This window comes from Coffea arabica, chromosome 6c, assembly GCF_036785885.1.
Source record: "Coffea arabica cultivar ET-39 chromosome 6c, Coffea Arabica ET-39 HiFi, whole genome shotgun sequence".
Taxonomy (NCBI): Eukaryota; Viridiplantae; Streptophyta; class Magnoliopsida; order Gentianales; family Rubiaceae; genus Coffea; species Coffea arabica.
This window is the reverse complement of record NC_092320.1, coordinates 25,631,402-25,645,658: the sequence shown is the minus strand read 5'-3', so window position 1 is coordinate 25,645,658 and position 14,257 is coordinate 25,631,402. Positions and strand designations below refer to the sequence as shown.

Sequence of the window (14,257 nt, the reverse complement as noted above, 5' to 3'; positions counted from 1 at the left end):
AAAATAATCCTACGGAATAGTAGAGACTTTTGGCTCCACTAATCACTAAACCTCATATGTATTTGTGTAAGATTGAATACTTTTGACTTGTACTCTAAACTTGAATCGTTAATGACTCTATTGTATACAGTATTGGGTTGTGGTGTTTTGAAATCATGTTGTTCATTTTTGTGCCTACTCAGAATTTTGGATTAGTGAGTCCTATCGAGAGTTGGGCAAGCAGTCCGCTAACCCTTGGGGTATGCCCTAAGGGAAGGTGGAATTGTCACAAGTGGTATCAGAGTTTAGGTTAGAAATGACCTGAGCGAAAAAGAAATTTTGATCTTAAGAAAGTGTTGTGTGTCGTGTTAGAATATCATTAAGTATGGTTAAACATACCTAAGTTGTGAATTGTGTTTATCCTTGTAGATCATCGAAGAAAACTGTGGAAATGGGACAAGTGAGCCGCTTCAGAGATGCCTTCGGATTATTGACTATGAGAAGAAGACAGGGGGACCGATCCGATTGGAGTTCCGCATGCCGGACTAGAAGATGTAACCATTGTCAAAATTACTCCTACTCTAACCATGTGGTCTTGGCAATACTAAACGAGAGGAGGAGATTTAGGCATACCAGTTCTGGGGACCAAATCAAGATAGAAAGGATGAGATGGATTATGATGATGCAAAGGGATAAGATCCAAGAACTTCAGGAGGCTATTAGTCAGGATCAAAAGCAGACGGCTGCTATGCGCCAGTAGGTGCAAGTGGTTAATGAACACCTTACTAGGATGTTAAGGGAAGTCGGAGACCGAATTGAACGTATTTTATAGAAATGTAGGGCTTTACTTGGAGAGGTGGTGGATGTAAATTTGGGTGACGTAAGTCATAGTAATGAAATCCGTAAAAATGAAACACCTGCTAGTTCTGTTGGGAACTAAGTTAGACCTTCTATGAGCTATGTTTTGACCCTGTGTGAGGGGTAGTTAGGAAAAGCCCTAATTTAATGTTTTCTATACTTTTGGTATAATTTTGTTCACTGTACTTTTGTTATGATCCCACTACTTCTCTTAATGGGATTACTTTTACTTGTAACCTACTTTTATTATGTGATCTGTATGAAAGGGTTGTATTTAGATGTACTTGATTTTCTGACTTGTTTATATCCTTATGTTTTGTCTAAGCATCTATGCATTTTAATTTTTGTATATACATTTCGACACTAAACTTGTTAAAAACAAATGGAGGGTAGACGTCGTGGGTAAGGCCGTGGACGTGAAACTAGGCTACCCTGATCAAGAGGGTAATTGTGAATCGGTAGTCGAAACAGAATTACGAACCAATGGCCGATTCCAACAAACAAGTAGCTACAGCCATACAACATATGACTAATCTGTTAGCACAGATAATAGATCATCAGGGTCAAAACCCTATTAACCAACCTGAAAATCCTAGAAACCGTGTGGAAGGGAAAGATAGAGCTCTCAAACGATTCCAAAAATTCTCCTCACCAAAATTCCTTGGAGAACCTGACCCTAATATACCTAAGAGATAGTTAGAGAAAATAATTAATATTTTTACAGCATTGCATTATACTGAAGAAAGGCAAGCGACTTTTGCTGTTTTTCACTTAGAGGGAGCAGCCCGTTTTTAGTAGAATGTGATACAAACGAAATGGGAAAGAGTACAAATCCCAAAGACTTTGGTAAATTTTATGAGAGAGTTTAATACAAAATATTTTTTGCCCCTGATTCAAGAGAAAAGAGAAGATGAGTTTATTAGATTTCATCAGGACACCCAAAGCATTGTCGAATATGAAATTCAATTCACCAGGTTATTTAAATTTGCTCCTGAGCTGGTAGTAATAGAGTAAAAGCGAATAAGGTGCTTTGTACAGGGGCTAAATATCAAAATTCAGAAAGATTTAGCAGTAGTCCAAATTCATATGATTGGTGACGCTATCGAGAAAGCCCAACGGGTTGAAAGTGTGAGACTCCAAGTCAAAACTTTTCAGGCAAAGAAATGAGGTGCACCTAGTAGCAATTTTGGGTAAAACGATAGGAATGTACCTCCTAAGTTTGGAAGAGGGACAAGTGGAATAATACTTCCAAGGACGTCAAGAGAAGCCCTATCAAGAGGAGTCCAAGGCGGAAGAAGACAACAAAGAGGTGCCTCACAAGGATGCTTTGCATAAACTCCCCGTGTCTCTTGTGGATACTGTAGAAAGTCAAACCATGCTGAGAAAAGTTGCTAGAAGAAGGAAAGAAAATATTTGCATTGTGAAAGTGCCGAGCATCAAATCGCCAACTATCCAGTTCCGCTTCGAGAAGGGAATGGGACCCAACAGTCAAATAAGATAAACCCTAAGCAGACAAAGGTGAAAGGAAATAGACCAAAAATGCCGACTCGGGTATATGCAATAGAACAAAATTAGATCCCTGATTCATCTGAAATTATAGAAGGTACAATCCCTATGTTCCATTGTCTAACTAAGATTTTAATAGACCTTGGTACTACTCATTCTTTTGTCAACCCCTAATTTTATGTGTGAAATTGATATGAAATCTGCTAGACTGCCCTATGATTTGAAAGTTAGAATGCTTACGGGTAACCAATACTTGATCAGTAGTGTGGTTTATAAGAACTGTGAAGTTTTGATTGGAGAGCGAAAACTATTTGGGGATTTGATAAACTTAACCATTAAAGGATATGATATCATCTTAGGCATGGATTTGTTAGTTCAATATGATACTCAATTAGATTGTAAGAGAAAAGTAGTCGAATTTCGCATACCAGAGGAGGCAACCTTAAGGTTAGATGTGAGGGGTCGATTAGGGTCGTCTACACTTATTTCAAAAATTTGTGTTAGAAAATTGTTAAGTAAAGGTGTGCAGGGGTTTCTAACTTTTTTAATAAATACTCCAACAGATAAAGTAAAAATAGAAGACATATCAGTAGTAAAGGAATATCTGAATGTTTTTCCTAATAAACTAGCGTCATTGCCTCCAGAGAGAGAGATAGAATTTAATATCAATTTGGTACTGGGGACAGCACCTATCTCCAAAACTCCATATCGAATGTCATCAGTTGAGATTAAAGAATTAAAGTTACAATTGCAAGTTTTATTAGAGCGAGAATTTATTCGGAAAAATGGATCTCCATGGGGAGCTCGGACACTTTTTGTTAAAAAGAAAGACGAAAGTTTAAGGTTATATATAGATTACTAAGATTTGAATGATGTCACAATTAAGAATAAATACCCTCTACCATATATTGATGAATTGTGTTGATCAGTTGTAAGGAGTTGTGGTGTTTTCTAAATTAGACATTCGACAGGGGTATTATCAATTGCGAATTAGGAAGGAGGACATATCAAAAACTACTTTTAATTTTAGATATGAATATTTTGAATTTGCAGTAATGTCTTTTGGATTAATCAATACCCCTGCAACATTAATAGACTTGATGCATCAGATTTTTAAACCGTACCTAGATCTGTTTGTAGTCATGTTTATTAATGATATCCTCGTTTATTCTAAAATCCAAGAGGAGAATGAATATTATTTGAGGATTGTCTTGCAGATTTTGAAAAAACACCAGTTTTATGCTAAGTTCAATAAATGTGCATTTTGGTTGGAGAAAATTTCTTTTATAGGGTATATAATTTCGAAAGATGATATCACTGTAGACCCAGTGAAAGTAAAAGCTGTCGCTGAGTGGAAACGATCAGAAAATCCTATTGAGATTCAAGTTTTTAGGTTTAGCCAGGTATTATCGACAGTTCATCAAAAACTTCTCAAAACTTGTAGGACCTTTAACTGATCTGACAAAAAAGAATGACAATTTTGTTTGGAATACCAGATGTGAAACTAATTTTCAAAAATTAAAGAGAAAATTGACCATGACGTCAGTTTTGACTTTGCCTAATGGAAAGGACAGTTTCACTGTATATACTAATATCTCAAGGAAAATATTAGGGTGTGTATTAATACAAAATAAAAATGTAATTGCCTTTGTTTTTAGGAAGTTGAAACTCCACGAGCGAAATTATCTGACCCATGATTTGGAACTAGTAACTGTTGTCTTTATACTGAAAAAATGGAGACATTATTTATATGGGATAATTTTCGAGATCTATACAGATTATAAGAGTTTTAAGTATTTATTTTCTCAAAAGGAGTTAAATTTGAGGCAGTGTCGATGGATGAAATTTTTAAAAGATTATGACTGTACGATTAACTACCATCCTAGAAAGATCAATGTAGTAACGGATGCCCTAAATCGAAAGCTTCAAGTGGCTGGATTATTGATTAAGGAGTGAAAAATATTAGAAAATGTTAGTGAGTGGAATCCTCATCTTGAACACCAGAAAGTGATTTTCGAAAATATCACAGTGAGATCCAACCTACTAGATCGAATCGAAGAGGTACAGAAGAAAGATTCTGCAGTATAGAAGAGGATAAAAAAGGTGCAACAAGGAGAATTACCTGATTTCAATTTGAATCCCGAGGGGATCTTGAGATATCGAAACCGAGTGGTTGTACCGAAAGATGAAATATTAAAAAATAAAATTTTAGAGGAAACTCACCGGTCTAAAAATATGGTGTATCCAAATGTTAGTAAGATGTGTTAGGATTTAAAAGGGTTATATTGATGGAATACTTCTTGTTTCATATATTTTTTTGTAGTATATCATTTCTTGGTTTCCTTTAACAAATATATTACAAAGTCGTCTTACCATAGAGGCTATGGAGGTTTTTTGGCTTTTATCTCTCTCTGTCATTTTTGGGTAACATTTTTATTTCTAGTTTTGACTTTTTTATTTCTTTAATAATGGATTTTTTCCCTTTTGGGCTTGAGCCAATGCACATCTAGTGAGTTTTGTTGCCTTTTTTCTCTTTGTTAAGAAAGCTTCAAGGCTTTCACCAAGCCTACACGAGTTATGTCCCAGGGTCCCTACGGTAACTTTGCTTGTCTTTTTATTACATAGTTATGTATATGCAAGTTCCGTCTTTCTTCAGGAATGGATGTAAGGCCGCGTTTAATAAAACTAAAGTATGAAAAATGAAATTTGAAATCTAAAATTTAAATCTATTAAATTATTAAATTATTAAGTATTAAATCAAATACATTCGAATGTATATTACATTCAGTGATACGTGAATAGTTTATTACTTATTTTTAGGGACGCGTTTTATCTAAAAAAATTTAGTGCCACTTAATTAATTCAAATGTTCAATTTTTAGTTATCAAATGCATTTGAATACATTAAGATTTGAATATATTACATGTAAGTTCAGAATTAGGTTATCAAAGTGAGTGAAAGATCTCAAGTTCAATCCCTCTCACTTGTGTTTAAAAAAAATGTTCATATATTTTTTAGAAAGAAAATAAAAAGAATGGGTTTGGCTAAAGTGTAGGTATTCGTCACTTGAGTGCTTTTTTTTTTTTCAAGAGTGTATGTAATTCAGGAAAATATTTTAATATAAAGACACAACAAAATTCGAGGAAAGTTTATTTTAGGTGGAAAAAAAGTTTATTTTAGGTGCACCCATGACGCTAACGCTCATTACCAAAATCAACAAGGCATAGCTAAAGCACGTATTTTTTTTTCCAGAAACAATAGAAATTTTATTTCTAATAAAATGATAGTACAATATATGAGCAAGGGTTCAAACTTGAATTTTACAAAAGTGTACTAAGACACCGAGGGTCTAGAAACTACTGTAAGACTTGTCAAAAATCACAGTCCATACAGTGTCGGATTAGATTCTAAATTTCCTAAATAAATACCTAAAACCCTCAAACCCGAAAAGTCCAATATTTTATTCTCGTAAGTCCTACCATTGGTGATCGTTAACTTGGGGGAGCGACTATGGCGGCTGTGACTTGGCGATCAACCCAACCAGCAGGACTCCGTTCCCCCTCATCTTCACCCTGAAGATCCCTACTCTTGCAAAACGACGCCGTTGGCTTATTCCACACTCTCCTCCTTCTCCTTCTCCTCCTCCTCTGCCTCCACTCTCCTTCAGAACATATTAAACTCTCTGTCACGATTTACATCAGACCTATCCATATCTCCAAATCCTCCCAAGGTTCCAAAAAACCCGGCTCGGAAGAGGGTTCATATGTGCGCAGTACCTCGGACTCATCATCCGGACGTTTTGCTGTTGCTTGCATTGGAAGAAAAGCAAGAAAAATAGAAGTCCGGCTACTTTTGGACATATTATGACGAATAATGTGAAGAGTAGCAGCAGGATAAATAAGGCAACAGACACGTCGACTGGGACCTCCAACTCTGGCAGGTTTACGGTGAGGCAGTTCGCTATCATGAACTCACAGGCGAGAAGTGGAACAATGGAAGGCGATTTTGTGAAGAGGGCTTTGACAGCTTTGACGCGGTCCTCGTCTCAAAAGCAATGCCCGCGGAGGGATTTCCATCCCGGGCCGAGTCGGCTCTCCGTCATGTCTAGGGCCGAAGATTCTTGATCATTTTGAAACTTTTTATATTTTGTCAATCTCTTCACATGCTTTAGGGTCTTGGGCGACCAGAACCCTAGCAACCCCTGCCACTAGACCTTTACTGTAATGTTAACGGCTGTTTTTAATTTTATTTTATTTTCTGTGTTTTGTTTTCGAACAATCTTGTAAATCCCCCACCCCACTAAAAATGGACTATTAAGATGTTGAAGGTTAAAAATCAAGTGGATGCTTAGGTTGGTTTGGTTCAAAATTTAGGCCTGTAACAGAGAAAATATTAGCATTTTAAATTTTCTTTTTGGGTTAAGGAAAAGATAAAAATCACGGTTGATGTGTTTCTTTACTGTATATCTGTGTTCTTTTACTGAACTTTCCTACCATTGTGTTTACTGCATTTTAGTGTGAATTTTTGAGCGTTGACAGGTGATTGTTTTTACAATTTTTTCCTTAAGGAAAGCAAAGACGATTATATTTGGTGTGGACAAGATGATTACATGAAGGGCATAGAAAGGCTAGCAAATGCTGGATTAGTATAATATGGGGTGAGATATGGAGGTGGGAGAGGAAGGATTGAAGATTAGCATTGTCATTTTATTATTATTTTTTTCTTAAGATGTTAGTTTTTCGATAAAGTAGAACAAATTTGGCAGACACCTGTTAGAAATTTCCAAAAGTTAATTGTTTTTTTTTTTGTATAAAAGAAATTGTCTTTTTCTTTTTAGCACACTATGAGATTTATTGATAAAAAATTGCAGCTTTGCAGGGACACTTTTAAGTCTTTCTAAAGTATCTATACAAAACATCAGAACATTAGAGCCTACTAAAAACTAACCACTGAACTTTAACTTGGTGACCACCACCTTTTTGGGATGTAGGTCGAGGTTCAAACCCCACCTACAAGGGAAAAAAATTCAAAAGAAGTGTCAAAACATTCCTTTATCTAGTTAGATTTGTATATTTGCTAATCCCTTATACAGCCTCCTGTAGAATAGGATACCGAAGTCAGATTTGTATATCTGCTAATTTCTTATACAGTCTCTTTAGCCACTGCACCCCTTATATAATCTCATGTAGAATAGGATAGAATAGATTATACAAATATTGTTGCCCAAAAAAAAATTCATAGCCTGTCAAAACAATTGTGGAGAATTCCCCACTCTACATTTATTGGTTTTTTATGGATAAAAGAAAATTTCATTCACATATTGCTGGAATCGTCCAACCCTAATGACCGGTTAAATATGCACTAAAAATTAGATGTGTAGTTTAATAGATACAATAGATCTGAAAAAATATCAACAAATCTGCAATTTAACAAATCCATAAGTTAATTGATTAATTGAGCTGAATTGGAGGCAAAATTGACACCAACCTTGTTAATAGTCAATAAACTTGATATAACCTGGTCAATTTTGACCAATTGACCAATACGATTCGTTTTACCATATAATGCTTACCACTTCTTTTCTTTTCTCTTTTAGTTTGTTTTTGGGAGTCAAATATCTGTTTCCCTAGAAACTGTTTTGACCTTTTCCTTTTTAGTCCATGTTGTCAATTTCCGTGTGCGATATCCGTTGGTTTTCCCCTTTTGGAATTCCTAGTTACAATTCCTCTCAAATTACCCTCCAACCCAACCCTCCCAATGGTTTTGTTTAATTACTTAAGGGCAAACCACTCAAAATGCAATTTCTTAATAAAAAAACAAGGGATAATTTCAGAAACCTCCCCTGAGATTATTAACATTTTCACACAACTCCCCTCAAATTTAGAAAATTACACCAACCTCCCTTGATGTAATGAAATGACAACAATGTCCTTCATTAAATAGATAATCTATACCGTGCGATGAAACAAAATGGTGAAACGGAAAAAAAAAATTGTCACTACTACCCATCTTGCCACAGATTCACCAACTACTTTTAGTTCTCTGTTTTTCCATCCCTTTTGAGTCCTATCTCTTTTCTCCTTCATCCCATAACCTGTTCTCACCAACCATAATGGCAGCAAAGCAATGTCCGCCTCTCTCATTCTCAGTAATTAGAACCTTTCGATTTTCCAACTTTTCTTATGCTTTGCTGATGCTAATGACTTGAAATTGCTAAATAATAAATTGAGGTGAGTAGATTTTACTGTCAAAATAGATAAAGACAATGAGGATACTAGTGATAAATTTTTTTTAAAAAAAAAAGAAAAGAAACTGGCGGTTGGAAGGGGAAGAGGTCTAGATGAGGGGCATGCAATTTTGCCTTCTATAAAGATAAATTTTCTTGTACATTAACAACTGCATTTGGGTTTTTTTAATTGATTTGCAATAGTTGATAGTAGTTTGCTATGGATATCGAAGTTGGTCTAGATCCCTAGATGTTGATGGAGTATTACTAAATCATATGCTTTGCTATGTAAAAGCATTGCTCTTTGGTATTGGTGGTCGTAGGCTAGGATATTGTTTTATGTTTGGCAAGATGACAGCCAATGAGATTGTAATTTGGAATTTGAGATTGGTTCATTTTGGGCAAGGAATGAAATAGATGAATTGTAGAAACATTTGGGTATTTGAGGTGACCGTTGTAATTGATTTGCAATTAAAGCATTTGAGCCGAGGTTGGGAATTTTGTGACTGTCCAAATTTTGGGGACTGAGTTGGAGTGAATTTGGGACTCTGCATACTATAGGGAGTGATTGAGTTGGAAATGCTTGATTAGTTGCAAAAGTGTATAGGTGGAAAGTGGTGACTAAATTATTTTTTCTTTCTTTTTCACAATTTCAATAGAAGGTTAGTTTAGGATTATTGAAAAAGAATTTAGGTTATTGGCCTACATGGTTCCCTAAATAGTAAAAGTTAGGGTAGTAAGTGTAATTTTGAATACTTGAGGGGAGCTATCTGTAATTAACAGAAATCTCGAGGGAGGTTTCTGAAATTATCCCAAAAATAATTAATAAGTTTGTTTGAATATGGCATTGTACGGATTTTATTCCTTTTTACTTATATCACAAGGGTCTGTCTAATTGGTGTCTATTGAACACTTGTTATAATATATTTCAAGTATCATATTTTTGAAAATACAAGATTAATTAAAAAAATAAATAAATGCAAACGAAAGTAAGTAAAATTAAATAGAGAAAGCATATAAATATAATGGAAATAATAATTGTAGTATATAGATATATATATGATAGGTTAAGTAAATTTTAACTATGTTAATAAAATGAACACCCGTCAGAAAAAGCCATATCATAGATACATTTTCTAATTATACCAACCATCCTCTTATTTCATAAAGGTACAAAGAAGGGCCATCAGCCCGATTACACAAGAACTAAACCCGACATAGAAACTCCGCAAACATCTTGACCTTGTAACCTCACCAGCGTTACCGTATATACAGTCAAATCCAACTACGCATATCACAATATAAAACGTGTTATAATAATAATTTAACAAAATTTTTATATTCAAAGAAGTTTACAAATGATTTTCCTTTTAAAAAAAAGTATAAAAATCAGCATAAAAGTACGTATTCGTTGATACTATGAAATTAAAAATATCAGTAAAATTACTATGATATTCAAAGATTTATGCCACACTCTTACGAATTCTAGCCCTTATCACCTTATTAGTTTATATGTATAAATCTATAGAAATTTTGATTCATGTTGTTCCTATTTCGTACATAACTTAAAAGGCTAATCCCTACACAACTTGTAAGATAGTGAAGTATAATAACCCAAACGTTTATCATGTGTTTTATAGAATTTATTAAAATGTACAAGTATTTTTTCATAATATTTTTGACATGTAAGGAATACAAAAGTTCAATAACAAAGCTATTGATGTAGAATCCAAAAAATTCTAACAAAAAGTTATAAGAGATATATTTTATAGAACCAATGCAGATGGGGAGGCAATTTACACATATATACCAATATTTGTAAGAGAAGAAGATTAATACCAACAATAATATATTAAACACATACCATAATGACAAGCTTATCAAATTTCACTCTTCTCAACTAATACAATAATAAGACTTCCTATTTATAAATTATGTGACTTGATAAACAAGTTTTACAACATAAGAAATTTTTTGATAAAATACTAATTTCTAAATAATAAACTACCATAACTTGACTCAAATAGAATTGTTAAAACCTTAGCTTCACTAAAAGGCTGTTAAATAATAATATAGAAATTTCTATCATTGAGCCTTGATTTAATATGCCAATATTGCCTTCTTTAAATCAAGCTCCCTCTAATTCGGTCCAACATAATCACAAAGAATAATCTCCTTTACAGATTTTGCTAATATCAATTTGAATGCTTCATTTGCAATTTTTTCTCTTTACAATAATTCATGCACTTGGATAGATTTTTTCCTCACACAATTTGATGTCAATTCATTGACAATTCACTTTGTGATTTTAATAACCACAATTCAATTGATTGGATTCTTCTTTGATCTCTATTGCAATACCACAATCAATCTGACAATTTTTCGAACCAATCTTATGGCCTAATTATAGGTTACAATTTTATCATTTATTTTATAATTAATTTCCCCTATTACCTTACCCGATATGGATTAATTATCAAATTCTACTCACTTTTGAAAATTTGTATTTATTACAGGAAGTGGAACACAAAAACCATAAAAAGATGTCGATTTGACGATTATCAGGGAAGAGTATTAGTAGCAATCAACAAGGGGAGAATAATTCGACTCTACCTCCTTACTCCAAGGGCAAATACGGCATCCAGGAGCACTTTTGGACGATTGGAACTTTTCCCCTTTTGGAAATTGCCAAAGAGAGAGGAGATGGAACAAGACGGGGAGTCTTCCTTTTGTCGTCTGGAGAGCCGCATCGTGGAAGTGGTAGAAATTAGAAAGGAAATAGAGATAGCAGACAACTAGGACTATTTTTAGTTTTGCCTCTTTGACTTTTCTTTTTAGTCTTGTAGTAGTTTTTCCTTGGTATGTCAGGAAATGTAGTAACCAATTAGTCATTCTCTGGAGTCTTGTTATTCCTTGTTTTATTCGAATGAATTGAATTCTCCCGATCAAGGACAATAGCCGCAACTTTTTCCATAGCTTTGTATGGGTTTTTCTCATCAGGGATAAACTAAATCCCTTTTTCTAGTCGAGAAACAACGGAGGCTTTGATTCATCTAAAAATTGTGAGATTGGATTAATGTTATCTTTTCTTCTTATTTATTGGTATTCTCATATTCTTCGCTTGCAGTGCTTATGGTTGTTTAATTAATTGATTATCTTGGATCTAGATAGTGAATTGATTTAGTAACCTATTGTCAATTAGCGCATTAAATCCGTAATTGTTTAATTGCTCTGAAATAGTGACAATTGCCATGATTGGATTTGTATTAGGGGAATACATGGGCTAATCTAAAAAAATCTTGGTAGTGCGTTATTTGGTTAGAATAGGGCTTCTCTAAGACGTAAGGTAATTGGGGAATTAAATCTCACGAGCGTACCTAAAATTATTTCTCAATTAGAGCAGTGATTAATAGGCATACCTTAATCACCGACACAGTAAGGAGGGGTTGATTGTCATCGCTTGTTTGGCTGTTATAACCTATTTATTAGTAAATAATTGGAATCGCCTTTGCATCGATGATCAATTAGGTGAACCATTGCTGAAGTTATTTCTTGACTAAACCTTTAGTTATTATTACTCTGATTTTAGTAAATTGTCATTTATTTTTTAGTTAGCTATTTGTTTTTAGTTGAACTGCTTTAATAGTCATCTTTTATACAAAAACACCCCCCGTGTTACTCTAGATTTCAAGAGAGGCAAATAGCCCCAGTCCTCGTGGATTTGACTCTGCGTATCACTATCTACAGAAATTATATTTTGAGTAGATATTTATTATTGCACAGGCTCAACAACATGTCAATTTTGTCGCCGTTGCCGGGGACTGGTGTTAGTTATTTGTTTCTTTTTGAGTTTATTTTTGTTTTGAGTTTTTGATATTTTTTTTAGTGTATGTCTCGTTCTTCTCGTACAGGCGAACTAATATTCGACCCCGAAATAGAGAAGACTGCACAGAGAACACGGAAAAAGATCAGATAGCTCAGAGAGGAGCAATCTAGTGCTGCATCTTAGAGACTTGAGCTAGAAGTTAAACCAACAGATTCGCTTGGTGATATTTCGGGTGACTCGGATCAAGAAGAAGTCTCTATGGCTAATGCATGAAAACTAAGAGAGTTGGTTGCTCCTGATTTAAATCAGCAGTTATTATGCATTACTTTCCCAAGTTTGAATGATAACACTCCCTTCGAGTTAAAATCTGGTCTAATTCATCTCTTGCCATCTTTTCATGATTTACCAGGTGAGAAGCCTTATAAGCACTTGCAAAAACTTGATGTTGTTTGCAACAGTATGAAATCCTCGGGAATTACAGAAGAACAGATAAAAATGAGGGCATTTTCTTTCTCTCTAAAGAATTTCGCGAAAGATTGGCTATACTACCTACCACCAAGCAGCATCACCACTTGGAACCAGCTGAAAAATGAGTTCTTTGACAAATATTTTTCTGCGTCTCGAGCTGCAAGTCTAAGGAAGGAGATATGCGGTATCAAACAGTATCCAGGAGAGTCGCTTTATGATTATTGGGAGCGGTTCAAAAAGTTATGCATCAAGTGCCCTCAACACCAAATAAGTGAGCAATTGTTCATCCAATATTTTTACGAGATGCTACTTTTCAGAGACAGAAATATAATTGATACTACAAGCGGAGGGGGTATTGGTGAACAAGACTCCTCGAGAAGCGTAGGAACTAATTGAAGGAATGGCTGAGAATTCGCAGCAATTTGGTACGAGAGAGGATGTCCCGACATGCAAAGTGTATGAGGTAGAGACATCTTCTATCCAGTAGCAGTTGACTGAGTTAACATTTTTTGTTAGGCAATTGAGGCCAAGGTATGTGGAATTTGCACTACTATGGGCCATTCTACAGATATGTGCCCAATGATTCAAGAGAAAAGTGCGGAGCAAGTGAACATAGCTGGTCACGCACCTGCCCCAAAAAAGCAATATGACCCGTACTTGAATACGTACAATCTGGGGTAGAGAGATCATTCTAATTTCAACTATGAAGGAAATAGGCAGTCAAATTTTACACCAAATAGACAGCAAAGGTACCAACAATAGTATCAACCTCGCCCGCCACCGCTCCCTTCAAATTCAAGCCCATCTATAGAAAAGATGATGAAGCAATTAATTGCTAATCAACAAAAGATGGATTATGATCTACAAAATATGAGAAATCAACTAGGACAGGTGCAAGCAATGTAGAGTCAAATGGCAATAGCAATTAACCGCCTAGAATTCCAAATCTAAGGTAAATTGCCATCTCAACTTGAATTGAACCCGAAGAACGTAAGTACGATGACCTTAAGGAGCGGGAAGGTAATTCAAGGAGACGAACTCACGATTCCAAAGGACAAAGATGAGGAAAAGATCGAGAATGAACTTGAGAAGGAGGACAGCAATGGCAAAAATCCAATGGTACTCCCTGACCCGGTCGTTGAGGTTAAAACTTATCCGCCTCCCTTTCCTAGCAGGTTGGAGAAATCGAAGATACAGGATAAGAAGAAAGAGATCCTGAAGGTGTTCCACAAGGTAGAGATCAATATTCCCCTGCTAGACACAATCAAACAAGTGCCAAAATATCTAAAATTTTTAAGAGATTTATGCGTCAACCAAAGGAGGCTGAAGGAAGATGAAAGAGTTATTGTAGGGGAGAATGTGTCAGCGGTTTTTCAGAGGAAACTCCCACCGAA

General features: G+C 35.0%; 1 non-coding gene across 1 annotated transcript; it reads right to left on the bottom strand.

Annotated features, from left to right (window-relative positions):
• Window positions 1-13,025: 13,025 nt before the first annotated feature.
• LOC113694428 (small nucleolar RNA R71) lies at window positions 13,026-13,132 on the bottom strand. Its single transcript, XR_003449378.1, has one exon. It is a non-coding gene; the product is annotated as a small nucleolar RNA R71 (small nucleolar RNA).
• Between the last annotated feature and the right edge of the window lie 1,125 nt (window positions 13,133-14,257).